At 52.3% G+C, this 15,262-nt stretch overlaps 4 non-coding genes across 4 annotated transcripts; 2 read left to right on the top strand and 2 right to left on the bottom strand.

Moving 5' to 3' along the window:
- Positions 1-5,483: 5,483 nt before the first annotated feature.
- Positions 5,484-5,556, bottom strand: TRNAR-CCU (transfer RNA arginine (anticodon CCU)). The gene has a single exon. It is a non-coding gene; the product is annotated as a tRNA-Arg (tRNA).
- A 655-nt stretch (positions 5,557-6,211) lies between these two features.
- Positions 6,212-6,283, top strand: TRNAQ-CUG (transfer RNA glutamine (anticodon CUG)). Its single transcript has one exon. It is a non-coding gene; the product is annotated as a tRNA-Gln (tRNA).
- A 6,825-nt stretch (positions 6,284-13,108) lies between these two features.
- TRNAM-CAU (transfer RNA methionine (anticodon CAU)) lies at positions 13,109-13,180 on the bottom strand. Its single transcript has one exon. It is a non-coding gene; the product is annotated as a tRNA-Met (tRNA).
- A 1,402-nt stretch (positions 13,181-14,582) lies between these two features.
- TRNAN-GUU (transfer RNA asparagine (anticodon GUU)) lies at positions 14,583-14,656 on the top strand. Its single transcript has one exon. It is a non-coding gene; the product is annotated as a tRNA-Asn (tRNA).
- The last annotated feature ends 606 nt before the right edge of the window (positions 14,657-15,262 follow it).

Here is a 15,262-nt window from a genome sequence, read left to right as displayed (position 1 = left end):
TGTCTACACCAGGGGCTAGGTCGGCTTAGCTACGGCGCTCGGGTGGGTGAATTCCCCCCGCCCCGCCCCACAAGACATAGCTAGGTCAATCTGAATTTTAAGTGTAGACCAGCCCTAAAACAGACAAATAAATGCACATGGCCATAAAACAATCAGGTTAGATAGATAGATAGATAGATAGATAGATAGATAGATAGATATCTGAGTGAGTGAGTTTTGGTTTGCTCACATCTAATTCTCAGTTGCTGATCTGTGGGGTCCAGAGGCACCATTTCTTTCATGCTCCATGCGTTTTAAGATACAGCTTCAATGTCTTTCTTTCATTTTTATAACTAGGGGGATGCCATTTGAGGGCTGTGAAGCCTTCCCCACTTCAGCTTGGAAATTGTGAATACTTTGCCAGACACTTTAGTTCTGAGGTAACTAAATATTAATACAATAATGTTACCTGATCAAACATTTAATTCTTTCCCCCCAATATTTCTACCCATATAGATGCCCGTATAGCTGCTACACTTTGTCCTGCTTTCCCTCCAGCTGCATAACTCCTTCTAATGCAGGAAATTGGGTATCCAGAAAATGAACACAGTGGCCACTTGTCAAAATTTTGGTTTACATGACTTGCCAAACGTAACACAAGAACTCTGGGGCAGAGGCAAAATCCAGTTTACCTGGGCAGCATTCATCTGTCTAAACCATGGGACCAGCCTTTCTCCTCCTGAAATTCTCTGCCTCCTCACTGCGCACTTTCCAACTTCTGCAGCACATGAGGCTGGGGTCCTACAGCCGACAGCCTCCTTCAGTCCACAGCTTGATTTGTCCCCGCACAGCCATTTGTCCCCGCACAGCCATTCTGTGCACTGGATGAGGCCGGGATCCCATGGGAAAGTGTGTGACCGTGCAACTAACGCATATGCTTCCTGGCAGGTGCCATCCACAGATGCTCCTTACAACCTGCCTGAGCAGCGTCTACTCAGCCTGAGTTGCGAGCGGGTGCACAAGGCGCCAGCCCTGCTTTCAATCTGTTTTATGCACGTTTAAAAGAAGACAGGTGCCCACACGGATGGCCACATTTTAGCAGTGTCAGGCGAAGGACTGAATGTCTCTTTCACCCCCACGGGTGACCCTCCAAGTTCAGTTCTGGTGAAGAGCCAGAGGCCCTGGGACTTGGTGCCCCAGCTGATGGCAGGACCCAAAGCTCCCAGCAGAGAGGGGAGCTTTTGGTGACCCGAACCTCCATCTTATTGAACCTGTTGGCTCTGTAGCTGCTTCCGCACTCGGGGGTGGTTTGCCAAATTCTGCCGTGGAATCAGTCGGCCTCGGTGTCACTTGCTGCACTGCCCCCTGCTCAGAACTGCTCTCTTCAGCCCTGGTGAGAGGGACTGCGTCTAGTCGTTTCATTCCACCCCAACACAGGGAAATAAACTCCCCCTTTCCCCCGGGGCCTTAGGCCAACCCCTGTCACTGGCTACATGTGAAACAAGAGCTGATGGAGATTATTCAAAATATTTCATGTTGCCAGGTGTTGTAAAGCATGAGAAAAATCTTTGCCACCACCTGGCATATCTCTCATTACCATGGAATTTGGCTTCTACAGGAGACAGGTATAAAAGCTGAGATTGATCACACGTGGCACAGAATGCCTGCTTTCCTCCTTTCATGTACGCAGGGAACCCCAAACAGTCCAGCATGGCTGACCTGCCACACCCGAGCCAAGGGATAGCAGGGGAATCGCACTGGCCCACTTTGGAGTAGCCCCGGTATTAGAGAGTTGGAATCACAACTGGTTTAGAAATCGAACCATGCACTGATGTCCCATTCTGGTTGTCAGGGGCTCCCAGGAACACATGGGAATGGGCGATGTAAATAGAAGAAAAGTGAATGAGTGCTGGTGTAAGGAAATCTGCAGGAGCCTCCGGGAGTTCACTGTCCACATCCAGTGGGACTTTGGATCCATTTAGACAAATTGCCTTTGAAAATCTCAGCCTAGATCATCAACACTTTAAGCATAGCAGTCTTGTGTTTGAGTGTCTTTAGCAGCCATAAGAGAAAGTGCCATTAGATACCTGTTAACTGCAGGCAGCCCCAGGTGTGCCAGAGATGCGGCGTCTGCAGTCACTCGCATGTTCAGAGACACTCTACCTGGACCATTGCCCGAGGGCAGTGGGTGTGTGGGTCGTTTCGCAGGAGGAGTCAGTGTTCATGAGGACACACTAGTTTTGCCAGGGACTCTCAGGATAGAACCTTTCTGTTCTTTAAACAGGCATGAGACGCTGTTAGAACAGAGCATTGTCTGAACGTTGGAATCTATAGAAATTGTAAATATGGGCACCTGGAGCAGTAATGACTAGTGCACTTATCATAGCACACGCCGGTGTCCCACTCCACACGCCTGAATGCTTGGGGTGAGCACTGAGCACGCCAGCTCTTCTAACGGGTTAGATTTCAGAAGCTCTCCAGGCTGTCCTCTGCCATTGACATGCTCATCACAAAGGAAAATGACAATATTTTACTAGAAAGTCCTGGTGATTTTGTAAAGCTTTAGAGATACAAGTTCACAGATAGTGTTAATGAGCTTTGGTTCTGCTGCCAACATCCACTGAAGCCAAACCATGCCGTGAATCATTTTGCTAGCTGCCGCAGTAGGGGTTGTGAGGTTTTCCACCCAGAGGAATTGTTCCCTGGTTGGGATGGGGAACGGTGAAGTGCTGGCTGGGTCTGCCAGCTAGCTCTGCAGATGTGAATTCCCTCCGCTGTCTTGTATCTTCCACCATTTCCCCTTGACACCCAGTGTGCACTCGCACTCTGCATGCCCCTTGCCAGAGGGTCCGGGGGGGCACTCAGCTTCTGAGCTGGGGCCCTGGCTATTGTCTGTATTCTACTGGAGATTTCTATTATAGACCCTGGGGCTGGCTTCTCTATGGAGACTGACAGCTCTTTGGGGCAGGGACTGTGTGCTACAGTGTTTGTACAGCCCCTGGCACAGTGGCACTGCATGCTGGGTTGATCTCTAGGCACCACTGTAATAACTGTCATTAAAAATAACATCAGAGTCCAGTCCAGATCCTCCTGCAGAGATCCAGAGCTACAGGTCCTCCCCTCACCCTGGAACTGAGTCAATCCATTGAGTATTATATGCTCAGGACTGCGACATATAATAATTGTAAGGGACTCACTTATTACAGAATTAGTTTTATTCATCATTAATAAAGACATCTTGGAAAAGATTGAAAAGCCCAGATTTCGAGCTAGTCTCCTTTCAGACATAGCAAGGCAACAAAAATGATACAAGGTTTAAAAAAACCTGATCTCTGAGGAATGATTAAAAAAACGAGGCACATTGAGGTCTTGTCTACACTAAAAAATTGTTTGTTCAATGTACAAAGTTCCACGGAGCTGCCAGTGCCAGGGAACCCAGAGATCCCGATGATATTTGGATGACAGCTTCAGGAAAGAAGGTAGAAAGTGGCCCAGGGAGGCGGAGTGAGTGGTATCTCGTAGCCGTGTAAGGTCAGGATGTTGCAGTAGGATCTCGGTTGGCTGGGTGGCAAATGCACTTAACTTGAGAGGGCCTTGGGCTGGGACCCGGTGGAGTTAGCTGGGCCTTTCCAAAGTGGCCCCTGGATCTGGCAATTAGGCCTTGCAACCCTGAACCAAAGGGTGGCCATATTGACACTGGCCAATCGGTCATTCATCCCTGTAGTTCACGGTGCCATATTGACTCAAGCCGTTAGACCACACAATCCTGAACCCAAGGACAGCCATGTTGACTCTGGACTTAGTGCGCCTAAACCTTGAGTTCAAGAACAGTCTAACCTTTCCAGTGATATCTCACATGACCCATCTTGCATAAAACACATGTTAGTAATGCCATATGTATATCATAACAATATCTCTCTGAAGAATTCAGAATAACAGCCGTGTTAGTCTGTATTCGCAAAAAGAAAAGGAGGACTTGTGGCACCTTAGAGACTAACCAATTTATTTGAGCATGAGCTTTCGTGAGCTACAGCTCACTTCATCGGATGCATCCGATGAAGTGAGCTGTAGCTCACGAAAGCTCATGCTCAAATAAATTGGTTAGTCTCTAAGGTGCCATAAGTACTCCTTTTCTTTTTTCTCTGAAGAATATGGGGCATAGGGTCACAGCACCTCTGGCAGGGCAGCTGCTAGCAGGGACCAGGGGAAGCTAGAGAGAGCTCCTGGCTGGTTGCTGAGACTTGCAGGCTTGAGACCCTGAGAAGAGGGCGAACAACGTGCTGGGACTGCGGGAGAGCAGCCCCGGGAATTGAAGCAGCACTGGTGGAGGCAGTTAAGGAATGGAAGCAGAAGCTGTTTCTACAGGATCCCTGGGCTGGAACCCAGAGTACTGTGGGCCTGGTTCCCTGCCACTCACCACTGGGGACATGGCTGGATTTGGAGATACCCACCCCCTGCCCCATCACCCTGGAAGGAAGGAGCACAGATCCCGGCACGGCCGCATGGCCGAGTCATAAAGAGGATGCCGCTGTACTTGGACTGAGGTGGGTCTGCAAGCGGCGAGAACGAAGGACAAGCACCACCAGGAGTGGGAACTCCGGCTGAGTGAGCTAATCCCTGAGACAAACAGCGGGAGGCGCCACCCTGGTGAGAGAACCCCCTTACAGGGCCTGAGTGCATGCCCTCCTCTTCCTGGGGTCTGGCCACTCTCTGCCAAGCGAGGCTGAGCTGCTCTGTGAGCCCGTCCAGAGATCTGATACTACCCAGATACATGAGTGTCCTCAGGGCAACACGGTTGCAAAAGTGAGTAGCAGCACGCTGCAGCACACACCACACTTGCTGGCTCAGCCTTGTGCACGCTGGGGTGGCCACCTCCCCATTGATGAGACCTGGTACCACCATCTTCCTGGAGCTGCAGCCTGCCCTGCTGCCATCCCTGCCTGTGTTGCTGTTGTCTTCTCTAGCAGTTGACTGGAAGGTGCGCATTGGCCCATGCCATGTGGCCATGTTGTCTCGAAGGGCAAGACACCCTTTATTCCATAACATAATTAAGGAAAATATTTCTCAATGAACTCTCAGTAAAAGGTCAGAAACAGCCAGTGTCCGCATCATGCTAAGGGCATTGGTATTTTCTTTAAATTTGCCAGACCAACCTAACTAACATCTAACACACATTTGAACCTCTTCTTTTCACACCATTGCTCATCCTCAGGCTCTGCTTTGTCTCCAGACAAATCCATTCTCTTTCAGAACGGCCTTCCTCTTTCCATCTGTTTCGTTCATTGACACGTTGGAGTAAACACTCCCCTTCACTCTGTTCTCAGACAAACACTAGTATTAACTGTTTGATACTGATGGGTTTAGAAAGCGTTTGTCGAGTGGAAGATGATATTTGTGGGGGATTGTTCCCAAGATCCAGTACTTTGTGTTCCAACATCTCCCAGCTTCCTTGGTGAAAATAAGACCAAGTTTTCCTTGCAATATAGAAGAAGAAAGCAGCTTTTCACCCCAGATGGGACTTGGACCCACAATCTCTGGCTTAGGAAGCCAATGCCTTATCCATTAGGCCACTGGGGCCCTGCTGCATAAGTGAAGGAGGGATGGAAATTCCCTCTCATAATTGCACATTCCTCACATTCACTTGGAACCAAATACTCCCTTTATGCACTTTACATAACTGTCTGCATCCCCTGGCACGAGGCAACGGGGCCGGTCACTGACAGAGCTGAGCACCACCTTTCTACCAGCCATCTTTAGAGAAGAACCCCACCCTAGAGTCACACCTCCCTCCTCCAGCACCTCCATGTCCTGGCTCTGCGTGCCAGTAGGATGATTAGTGGGCGAATCTGGGGCTGGAAGGGGGGTCAGGTCAGCCTGTAAGGAATAACCAGGTGAGGCAGACCCAGGGGGAGGCTGTGGGCTGCTGTACAATTGGATCAAGTGACAGCTGGCCGAGTTCCAGGAGATGAGGCTGCAGCTGGACGATTTGAGCAGGATCACCAAGTGAGGGGAGGGGCGGCCTCTCCGAACATTTTTGCGGCCTGCAGGGAATGGAGGCAAAGCAGGGGGATGCAGGGACTCAGGGCAGGACCCGCAGATCCGGTAGTGCAGGGCTACAGTTGATGGAGGAGAGAGAGTGCTGCAAGAGGAAGCAGCCGGAGGGAAGCAATAAGTGCAGAGTGCTAGCCAGCCAGCTGAGAGTCACAGGGGTCCAGAAATGGAAATGCCAGCAGGTCCCATGGTGTAATGGTCAGCACGCAGAACTCTGAATCCTGCGATCTGAGTTCAAATCCCAGTGGGACCTCCTGGGGCTATGTTGGTTTGCTGCAAAGCCTTATAGTTTAGGGTGCTTGGTTTCTGTGTCTCTGGGTGAACCAGAGTGAATTTTTTCCCTCTTCCTGGGCGACTGATGCCCACTGGAGATAGGTCTTTGGTCCAGCTGGTTTAATGGTCTGGCCACAATAGGTTGGGGCCCTGGAACTTAACAGTCTGGCTAGAGACACCTGAACGTTGTGTTTCTCGCTGCTTCACCTGATGCACACAAGTTGGGTCCTTGTATCTGCAGTTGCCAACCTCTTCCTCTTGCCCACATGGTGCTTGAATAAAGAAGTGCCAGGGACAGGCTTCATAGTCAGGGCTAGGCAGGAAGGAGGAAGTGTCCCAGGCTGGAGCCCAGCGCACGTCTCCTCCTCTGGGCACCTAGAGCAGAGGCGGCTGGTGCTGACAGCTCCAAGGGAAGGGTTAAAAGGCACAGAGCAACTGTGGGTGGGGCAAGAGGAGAGGAGGAACATGCCTATGTGTGGCCAGCAGACAGCCACAGAGACAGACAGACAGCCTGCTCCCTGCTCCCTGGCATGCCGATCCCACACTGAAGGCCACCCACAGACCAGCATTCTCTCTGCGGCCAGCATCACAAGGTGATAGGAAACCACAGCCAGCCCAGCAGTGAGGCCTCTGACTGTTCCCACTCAAGGGGTCCTTTTGGTGGTGGCGCAGGAGATATTTCCCCAAGAGGCTTTTCCCCAGCTTCTGAGAAGCACCCAGGGCTTGCTCTTGCGGTAGACGGGTGAATACACTTAGGCAGCCTGGCTAGTTCAGCTGGCTGCACATAGAATCATAGAATCACAGAATATCCGGGTTGGAAGGGACCTCAGGAGGTCATCTAGTCCAACGCCCTTCTCAAAGCAGGACCAATCCCCAAGTAAATCCACATCCTTCTTGTAGTGTGGGGCCCAAAACTGGACACAGTACTCCAGATGAGGCCTCACCAATGTCGAATAGAGGGGGACGATCACGTCCCTCGATCTGCTCGCTATGCCCCTATTTATACAGCCCAAAATGCCATTGGCCTTCTTGGCAACAAGGGCACACTGCTGACTCATATCCAGTTCTTGTCCACTGTAACCCCTCGGTCCTTTTCTGCAGAACTGCTGCTGAGCCATTCGGTCCCTAGTCTGTAGCAGTGCATGGGATTCTTCCGTCCTAAGTGCGGGACTCTGCACTTGTCCTTATTGAACCTCATCAGATTTCTTTTGGCCCAATCCTCCAATTTGTCTAGGTCCCTCTGTATCCTACCCCTACTCTCCAGCGTATCTACCTCTCCTCCCAGTTTAGTGTCATCTGCAAACTTGCTGAAGGTGCAATCCACACCATCCTCCAGATCATTTATGAAGATATTGAACAAAACTGGCCCCAGGACCGACCCTTGGGGCACTCCACTTGATACCGGCTGCCAACTAGACATGGAGCCGTTGATCACTACCCGACAATCTAGCCAACTTTCTATCCACCTTATCGTCCATTCATCCAGCCCATACTTCTTTCACTTGCTGGCAAGAATACTGTGGGAGACCATGTCAAAAGCTTTGCCAAAGTCAAGGAACAACACGTCCACTGCTTTCCCCTCATCCACAGAACCAGTTATCTCATCATAGAAGGCAATTAGATTAGTCAGGCATGACTTGCCCTTTGTGAATCCATGCTGACTGTTCCTGATCACTTTCCTCTTCTCTAAGTGCTTCAGAATTGATTCCTTGAGGACCTGCTCCATGATTTTTCCGGGAACTGAGGTGAGGCTGATTGGCCTGTAGTTCCCAGGATCCTCCTTCTTCCCTTTTTTAAAGATGGGCACTACATTCACCTTTTTCTAGTTGTCTGGGACTTCCCCCGATCACCACGAGTTTTCAAAGATAATGGCCAATGACTCTGCAATCACATCTGCCAACTCCTTTAGCACTCTCAGATGCAGCGCATCCGGCCCCATGGACTTGTGCTCATCCAGCTTTTCTAAATAGTCCCGAACCACGTCTGTCTTCACAGGGGTCTGGTCACCTCCTCTCCATGCTGTGCTGCCCAGTGCAGTAGTCTGGGAGCTGACCTTGTTCGTGAAGACAGAGGCAAAAAAAGCATTGAGTACATTAGCTTTTTCCACATCCTCTGTCACTAGGTTGCCTCTCTCATTCAGGAAGGAGCCCACACTTTCCTTGACTTTCTTCTTGTTGCTAACATACCTGAAGAAACCCTTCTTGTTACGCTTAACATCTCTTGCTAGCTGCACCTCCATGTGTGATTTGGCCTTCCCGATTTCATTCCTGCATACCCGAGCAATACCTTTATACTCTTCTCTGGTCATTTGTCCAATCTTTCACTTCTTATAAGCTTCTTTTTTGAGTTTAAGATCAGCAAGGATTTCACTGTTAAGCCAAGCTGGTCGCCTGCCATACTTACTATTCTTTCTGCACATCGGGATGGTTTGTCCCTGTAACCTCAATAAGGATTCTTTAAAATACAGCTAGCTCTCCTGGACTCCTTTCCCCCTCATGTTATTCTCCCAGGGGATCCTGCCCATCAGTTCCCTGAGGGAGTCAAAGTCTGCTTTTCTGAAGTCCAGGGTCCGTATTCTGCTTCTCTCCTTTCTTCCCTGTGTCAGGATCCTGAACTCGACCATCTCATGGTCACTGCCTCCCAGGTTCCCATCCACTTTTGCTTCCCCTACTAATTCTTCCCGCTTTGTGAGCAGCAGGTCAAGAAGAGCTCTGCCCCTAGTTGGTTCCTCCAACACTTGCACCAGGAAATTGTCCCCTACACTCTCCAAAAACTTCCTGGATTGTCTGTGCACCGCTGCATTGCTCTCCCAGCAGATATCAGGGTGGTTGGAGTCTCCCATGAGAACCAGGGCCTGCGATCTAGTACCTTCCATTAGTTTCCGGACGAAAGCCTCGTCCACCTCATCCCCCTGGTCCGGTGGTCTATAGCAGACTCCCACCACCACATCACCCTTGTTGCTCACACTTCTAAGCTTAATCCAGAGACTCTCAGGTTTTTCTGCAGTTTCATACTTGAGCTCTGAGCAGTCATACTGCTCCCGTACATACAGTGCAACTCCCCCACCTTTTCTGCCCTGCCTGTCCTTCCTGAACCGTTTATATCCATCCATGACAGTACTCCAGTCATGTGAGTTATCCCACCAAGTCTCTGTTATTCCAATCACATCCTAATTCCTTGATGGTGCCAGGACTTCCAGTTCTCCCTGCTTCTTTCCCAGGCTTCTTGCTTTTGTGTATAGGCACTTGAGATAACTCGCTGATTGTCCCTCTTTCTCAGTATTAGGCAGGAGCCCTCCCCTCTCGCACGCTCCTGCTTATGCTTCCTCCCGGTATCCCACTTCCCCACTTACCTCAGGGCTTTGGTCTCCTTCCCCTGGTGAACCTAGTTTAAAGCCCTCCTCACTAGGTTAGCCAGCCTGCTTGCGAAGATGCTCTTCCCTCATCTGGCTCTTAATATGAAGGCTGAAGTTACAATTCCCTGTTCGGGTGCTTGGGGCTCCTCTTCAACAGTACAGCACACAATCCGCTTAAGCCCCCACCCAGTAATCTGGGGAAACTAACCAGGGCCACTGGCTGCCTCTAAGAGGCAATACTTTCCTCACTCACCAGCACTGAGTGGAGAAAAGAAACTTTAATAAAAAGGAGGAAAATCACCTTGTCTTAACTTTGGAAAACACCACAATCAGGATTCATAAGATGACACTATGAGCAAAACACCCGCCCACAGTACGCCGGGCGGTGTCCTTTTGCCTCGGGCTCTGAAATCCAGAGACCAAAAGCTCTTTGGAAGTGCCCCTCCCTTCACTGCACCTCACTCCCAGCTGCTGTCCTGGGCCAATGAAAACCCAGTGATCACCTCTCACCTCCTGGGGGGAAAGCCCCTTTCTCCCTCCCCTGTCTGCCCACATTGTCAGTCATTTGCTGTTCCACCCTGTCACTGCTCTGCTGGCCACCCTCTCTCCTCTGGGATGTCTTGCGGTCCCACTAAGAGCGGTGCAGGCTCCCTAAAATTAGCGGCCACCAGAGCCCGAACAGTAGCGCCATCCCTTCTTCTTGAGGCCACGCACCTGCATCACCCCTTCTCCCCGAGGCCCCACTCCTGCGCTGACTAGGAGGTAAGGCGGGTCATATCCCCAGGATCATTTGGATCCCACTTGGGGTCTGCTCGGGGGACTTGTGCATCCGGGTCAGGGACATTAATACGATCCCGGTCGTACCGTTTCTGCGCCTCCTCCCTTGCCTTGGACATAACTTGTTTTCTGTAAACCTCAGACAATAGGATTCACAGGAGCATGTTACAATCGTCGCAGTCTGGCTTGTGGCTGCTAAGATATCCCCCAAAAACTGAAATAAACCTGCTTGGGTTGGTGGAAAACTCTACTCCCTATGCTTTGTAAGCAGCCAAATCCCCAGAGTTAAAGGGCACATGAGTATAAACCTGCATAGTCGTGGCCAGACACCTATCCGATCCAGACCGGGTGACTTTAATTTTGGTGATTAAGGGGTATAGGCCAACCATTGGGGACTTACAATGTGTGGGTGTAGGGGCCGAAGGGGACACCAGCTCTGCCATTACAATGGGGTTGGGGGTCTGGGGACTAACATTAGCTGCTACCGAACCAGTCGGAGTCAGATTACAGTGCTGTAAAATATCTGGTCGAGCACATAAAGCCAAAAACAAATGTGCATACATATGTTCATTCCACTTCCTTGTTCTCTGACAGAACAGGAGTAACTGGAGGATCGTGTTGTAATTAATTGACCCTCCTAGTGGCCACCACTCCTGGTCCTCTAGTTGATATTGAGGCCAGTCAACTGTACAGAATTGTTTTAACTGACTCTTAGTCATAGGATCCGCACCAAATACCTTCCAGTTTGCTAGAATGCACTCTAGGGGCATACACTGTGCCCTAACTCCAGAGCTCTGTCCCTGTCCCATACCTACAGGGTAACTCTGGGCATCCCCAGGTTCCAAAAGAGCATACAATCCGGATCTCAAAAGGTTCCTACCTTATCCAAGGGACCGGTTCCTCACCGTCGCCCGCAGCTGCTACTCCCCTATGTCTAAGGGACTGGATCCTCACCGTCGCCCACAGCTGCTTCTCCACTATATGAGTGTGTTGCACCATTGTGCCCTCCGGAGTCGATCAAATCGCGTCTCCTCCGAGGCCCCCGATGAACTCACCGGTGCGCGCTGGGCGTCGGTTCTCGCCGCAATCCTCGCTCTCCAGGAAGGTTCCGGGCAAGGCTAAATAGCAGCCTCGTTGCCCACTCAGGGATGCCAAAAGCTGTTGCCGGCACCCAGTGCCAGAGGCAAGCAACAGCAGGGGTTCGTTGCCTGGCGTGCGTCACCCAATAATCACAACGGGATGGAGAGGCAGAAAAATTTATTTGAAGCTTCAAAGAAGGTACAGGGAGAATAGAATCTCACATCCTGCACACAGAGCAGGAAGTTACACAGGCTTTTATACATCCTTTCTTCAGCATACTTATCCAATAGCAAGCTGCCCTAAGTATCCATATAGCCAGCCAATCCAGTTACCAGCTAGTTCCCTTGTTCTCTGTACCATCTGTTAAACCATACATAAAGCTGCTTTATTCAGCATTGTTCTTGCATATGTGCCCTGTTTGGCCTTGTTTAGTTTCAGGCAGTCTGACTCTGCAACATATTGTTGCAGATCCTCAGCATAACTACTGCGAGTGCCTCCAGGCGGGGGGCCAAGGACACTTGGGCCTAGTGCGAGGGGGCTTCATCGACACTCGTGGTCTTCCATCCCCTCGAGTTACCGAGTGGCCATGCCCAGTGTCCCCAACACCAACACTCTGCCCCAGCCTGGAGCCCCCTCCTGCACCAAACTCCCTCCCAGAGCCTGCACCCCTCACTCCCTCACTCCCCGACACTCTGCCCACACGCGCAGGCTGTTAGGCAGCAGCTTTGGTAACAGCACATCAGTCTCTAGGTGTCTCTGTGGTGCAAGGGGTCAGCGCGTTCGGCTGTTAACCGAAAGGATGGTGGTTGGAGCCCACCCTGGGAGGACGATAAGCCTGGGCTACTTCCTCGCTCCTCAAGATCTGCTGGGATCCTCAAAGGCTCTTTTTTGCCGCCTCAAAACCATCCCTCTTGGCCTCAGTGGTTTCAGATGGTGTCCCTCAGAGTGCGCTGGATGCGATCCGGAATCCCATCTCCCAGCAGCCATGCCGGGGGCTCGGGCTTAATCCTCAAGGCCAAGTGCAAAACCTTCAGCCGGGAACAATTCACTTCCTTCCCACCCAAGCAGCAAGGGAGAAACGGATGAGACATGCTAGCTCGAAGAAGCCTTCCCCCCACTTCCCTGTTGCCTGCGCAAAGCTCTTGGGCAGCCTCATGCCTCGTCAGGGAAGCACGGCCATGCTGCCCCAGCCTGAGTCCCGGCTGCAGCCTGGCCCGCCCCAGCTGACGGAGTGCAGAGCCCCATGAGTCAACGGCAGGTCTAGTCGGGAGCCTTGGCTCTTTCCCTAGACAGCCACACAGAGCTGCCCAGAGCTGCCCAGTGTCCCGAGAGCCTCCCTCGTGTTCTCCTGCAGCAGCCGCCTGCCGGTGCGGGTGGGAGAAGGGGACGAGGAAGCACGGCTGTCTCAGGCCGGGACAGTAGCCCTCACCACATGCAGGCCTCTTGCCTTCAGCCCAGACAGCCAGAGGTGCCAGGGAGCTCCCTGGCAGGCCCCCGCCTCAGCCACCTCCGGCCTCATGGCCTAGGCTCTTGGCGCTCTGCTGGTCGCCGACTCACTTGAAGGCCCAGAGCAAAAAGAAACAAGTGCATCCCTAGCAGAGGATGGTTTCGATCCACCGACCTCTGGGTTATGGGCCCAGCACGCTGCCGCTGCGCCACTCTGCTGGGTCTGCGCCCACAGCCCCCAGCATCTGGATTTAGGGGCAGATTAACCTTTTGTGGGCCCTGGTGCCAAACATATTTGTGGGCCCCTATGTCGTCACTGTGGGCTCCGAGCATGGGCCTGGTGTGGCAGGGCCATTGGTGCCCTAGTGTCCCCGGTCCTGAATCTCAGAGACATTTTTCATTTTGATCACACACCTCTACATGACTAGCTGCATTGCCATACACAGCTCCCTCAGCCCCCAGTTCTTCTCACTGAGCTCTACCCATGTGGGTTTACCAGTGTCCACAGTGAGCAGAACTTTCAGAGTGATCAGGGAAGCTCCCCACAGATTTGTCTCCTTCCTCATTCAGACCTTCTATAGCCACGTCTCCAGTGCCACCCCATGTCACCAGTCACTGTGTGTGCTCCCACTCTCAGCTCAAAGATCCAAATCCAGCAGATACCTGCTCAGTTCTGACAAATCCCTTCCCCAGCACCCATCCTGCTATTCGAGCAAGCCCCTTGCAAACACCATTTCCCCAAAGTGAAGACTTAGCCCTTGGGAATCTGAAGACACCAGCCTTTCTCCCTCTGCTCCCACCTACATGCTAGTCTACTGCCTGGTCACCACCACCTCTCCCCATGCTTGTTTCCTTTCCACTTTGGAGATGCTCCCCAACCAGCTGGGGCTATTCTCCCACTGCAAGCCTCACCTGCTTTCTCATTCCCTGGGCCCCTTAACATTCCTTTCCTATGGGTGACCTCCGTTCCTTGAGGTTAATTCCACTTTCTTTATCTGCTCTAGTTTTATGGCCCCCAGTAGTCACAGAGCCACCTGCAGCTTCTCTGACTATAGCCATGAGGCCAATTGTCAGAGGCCAGCCTGAGATAGCCGCAGCTACTAGTCAAGGGAGGGGTGGCAACTCGAAGGCTGAGCATGCTTGAACCTTGCAACGGCGGCACTAGGGCCTCTAAATCCTCAGCACTGGCCCTAGGCAGCTGCAGACTCTGCAGTTAAGCGTTTCCCTCCTCTAGGCCATGGCTTTAAGTGCCTGAGATGCCCATCACCTGCAGCAGAGGCCACCAATTCCCATGCACCCCTCAGCTGGCATGTAGTCATGCAGAAAGTGCAGCCTGGATGATTTTGGAGGCTGGGGTACCAGGAAGTTCCCATCCCTGAGCAGCAGCTCTGCAACAAGCTCACATGGCCCCCCTCCACTGTGGGACCAGGACCACTTCGGTAGCGCTGCGAGAGGGGAGGAAGCGAGTGTTATGGGCCCATCTGAGCTTGGGCCTGGCACGGTGGAGCCATTGGTGCCACAGTGACATCGGTCCTCTCCGGACTAGCGCTTTGCAAGCTCTAGCGTGGGCAGGAGATCTGCAGGCTGCACAGCCTTGGTAACAGCAGACAGGTCTCTAGGTGTCTCTGTGGCGCAATGGGTCAGCGCGTTCGGCTGTTAACTGAGAGGATGGTGGTTCGAGCCCACCCAGGGACACTGGTAACCTCCTGCTATTTCCTTGCTCCTCAAGGTGTGCTGGGAATCTCAGAGGCCCCTTTTTGCCACCTCAAACCCGACTCTCTTGGCCTCAGGGGGTTCAGCTGGTTGTCTGAAGCGTGCGCTGGGTGCTAATCAGAAACCCATCTCCCAGCAGTAACGCCGGGCACTCGGGCTTAATCCTCAAGGTCGAGGGCTAAACCTTCAGCCAGGAATGTTTGGTCCCTTCCTGCCTCCACCAAGCAGCAAGGGAGAAGTGGACGAGACGTGCCAGCTCAAAGATGCCTCCCTCCCACTTCCATGTTGGCTGCGCAAAGCTCTTGGCGTGTCTCATGCCTCGTCAGGGAAGCGCGGCCATGCTGAGTCCCGGCTGCAGCCTGGCTGGCCCCGGCTGATGGAGTGCAGAGCCCCGTGAGTCAACGGCAGGTTGAGTCAGGGCCGCATAACCCGCCCTTTCCGTGCTCCGGGGCTGGGGAGGCTGGGGCCGCACAGCCCACTCTGGGGCTGGGGGGAAGCCTCGGGGCACAAGCCTCTGGCGGGAGCTGGCTGCTGCAGTGGAACCCAGGGTGTCTCTAGAAGAACTTTTGGAGCCGACCTGGGGAAAAC

The sequence above is a fragment of the Eretmochelys imbricata genome, chromosome 22 (genome assembly GCF_965152235.1).
Source record: "Eretmochelys imbricata isolate rEreImb1 chromosome 22, rEreImb1.hap1, whole genome shotgun sequence".
Lineage (NCBI taxonomy): Eukaryota > Metazoa > Chordata > Testudines > Cheloniidae > Eretmochelys > Eretmochelys imbricata.
The sequence above is the reverse complement of the archived record's forward strand: the minus strand, read 5'-3'. Positions and strand labels throughout refer to the sequence as shown.